Source organism: Psammomys obesus, unplaced genomic scaffold (assembly GCF_907164565.1).
Source record: "Psammomys obesus unplaced genomic scaffold, mPsaObe1.curated_primary_1811, whole genome shotgun sequence".
In the NCBI taxonomy this organism is placed as follows: domain Eukaryota; kingdom Metazoa; phylum Chordata; class Mammalia; order Rodentia; family Muridae; genus Psammomys; species Psammomys obesus.
The window spans coordinates 28,260,239-28,262,942 of record NW_026596069.1 but is presented as its reverse complement, the minus strand read 5'-3'; the positions used below and the strand labels follow the sequence as shown (position 1 = coordinate 28,262,942).

Sequence of the window (2,704 nt, the reverse complement as noted above, 5' to 3'; positions counted from 1 at the left end):
TACTGAACTGCAATAGAGGAACACCGAATGGTAGAGAAATACTTAAAGAAATGCTCAACACCTTTAGTCATCAGGGAGATGCAAATCAAAACGTACATGAGATTTCACCTTATAACCATTAGAATGGCTAAGATCAAAAACTCAAGGGACAACATATGATGGAAAGGTGGTGGAACCCTTCTCCATTGCTGCTGGGAATGTAAACTTGTACAACCACTTTGGAGATCCATCTGGCGCTTTTTCAGAAAAGTAGCAATAGTGCTACCTCAAGGCCCAGCTGTACCACTCCTAGGCATATATCCAAAATATGCTCAAGTACACAACACGGACATTTGTTCAACCATGTTTGTAGCAGCATTATTCATAATAATCAAAATGTGAAAACAACCTAGATGTCTCTCAACCAAATAATAGATATAGAAAATGTGGTAAATTTACACAATGGGATACTACTCAGCAAAAATAAAACAAAAAAATCATAACATTTTCAGGCACATCGATGTGACTAGAAAAGAGCATCCTGAGTGAGGTATCCCAGAAGCAGAAAGACACACATATTATATACTAACTTATAAGTGGATATTAGCCATATAATATAGGATAAACATATTAAATCAATATTCCCAAAGAAGCTAATCAACAAGGAAGACTTTAGGGAAGAGGCTCAATCTTCATTCAGAAGGGCAAACAGGATAGACATCAGAAGTAGAATAAGGCAGGAAACAGGACAGAAGTCTTCCACAGGGATCTGTGAAAGTCTCTGCTGATTAGTGTATCAAAACAGATGCTGAGACTCTTAGCTAAACTTTGGACAGAGTACAGAGAATCTTCTGGAAAAAGGAGGCAATAGAAAGACTTGGGGCACACATGAGCTACACAAGAGAGCAACAGAGCCAACAAATTAGGGCCCATTGGGACCTGCAGAGACTGATGCACCAACAAAGGGCCATGCATGAAGAAGACCTAGACACCCTGCTCAGATGTAGCTAATAGGAAGCTCAGTTTTCAAATGGGTTCCTTAGTAAGGAAAACAGGGGCTATTTCTGACATGGACTCTGTTGCCTTTTCTTTGGTCACTTCCCATTAGTGGGAGGCAGGGGGGAAGCATTGCCAGGCCACAGAGGAAGAAGATGCAGGTAATCCTGATGAGACTTGATAGGGTGAGGTCAAATGGTAGGGGCAGAGAAATAAGGGAGGGGAAGTAGGGGAAGAGGGAGGGAGGGTGGAACAAGGAGGAGATAAGGGAGGGGACTACAATCAGGATGTAAAGTGAATAAATTATAAAAATAAATCAAAATTGTAATTGAAAAAGAATTTATTATACTCCTACTCTGTTCAGTCTTATCAGAGTTTAAACCACATTTAGATTATCTTAAGAAATATTTTGGCTTCTTCTTCGGGAAAACACCAAATGGCGGATGACGCCCGTGCAGCCGGAGGGCCAGGAGGGCCAGGAGGGCCAGGAGGGCCAGGAGGGCCAGGCCACCAATAGGAGGCCATGGCTTCCGCGGAGGGTTCTGCAGTGGTCTTAGGGTCTGCAGTAGTGGCTGGGGCCGTGGGCGTGGCCGGGGGCGCGGGGCTCGTGGCGGTAAAGCCGAAGACAAGGAGTGGATCCCTGTCACCAAGCTGGGCCGCCTGGTTAAGGACATGAAGATAAAGTCCTTGGAGGAGATCTACCTGTTCTCCCTGCCCATTAAGGAATCTGAGATTATCGACTTTTTCCTGGGTGCATCCCTAAGGATGAGGTTCTAAAAATCATGCCAGTGCAGAAGCAGACAAGGGCTGGCCAGCGGACCAGGTTCAAGGCTTTTCTCGCTATTGGAGACTACAATGGTCACATTGGTCTTGGTGTTAAGTGTTTCAAGGAGGTAGCCACTGCCATCCGAGGAGCCATCATCTTGGCCAAGCTTTCCATCGTCCCTGTGCGAAGAGGCTATTGGGGCAACAAGATTGGCAAACCCCACACTGTTCCTTGCAAGGTGACAGGCCGCTGTGGCTCTGTTTTGGTGCGTCTTATCCCTGCCCCCAGAGGCACTGGCATCGTCTCTGCTCCTGTGCCCAAGAAGCTACTGATGATGGCCGGTATTGATGACTGCTACACATCAGCCAGGGGCTGCACTGCCACCCTGGGCAACTTTGCCAAGGCCACCTTTGATGCCATCTCCAAGACTTATAGCTACCTGACCCCTGACCTCTGGAAAGAGACTGTGTTCACCAAGTCCCCTTATCAGGAATTCACTGATCATCTTGTGAAAACCCACACCAGAGTCTCTGTTCAGAGGACCCAGGCTCCAGCTGTGGCTACCACATAAGGGTTTTTATACAAGAAAATAAAGTGAATTAAATCTGAAAAAAAAGAAATATTTTGGCTTCATCAAACTTTTATTTCTTTTTCTTTTTTTTTGTGTACTGAGGTTTTACCTGCATTAATGTCTGTGTGCCATGTGTATGCAGTGCCAATTGAAGCAAGAAGAGGGCTTTAGATCCCTGAAACTTGAGTTAAAAATGGTTGTTATGCACTCCTATATTCTAGAGGTTGAGCCTCGGTCCTCTGGAAGAGCAGCCACTGCTGAAAACTGCTGAGCCCTCTGTTTTTGTCTTTTATTGTGTGTGTTGTAATTGTGTGTATTTATGTACATGCTCTACACACATACACAAGCTCACAGACCATGGTCAAAATTCAACTACACTAGCTAACAACTGA

The 2,704-nt window shown here is 44.9% G+C and overlaps 1 pseudogene; it reads left to right on the top strand.

Annotated features, from left to right (window-relative positions):
* The first annotated feature begins 1,411 nt into the window (after nt 1–1,411).
* Nucleotides 1,412–2,317, top strand: LOC129690041 (40S ribosomal protein S2-like; annotated as a pseudogene).
* Nucleotides 2,318–2,704: the final 387 nt, after the last annotated feature.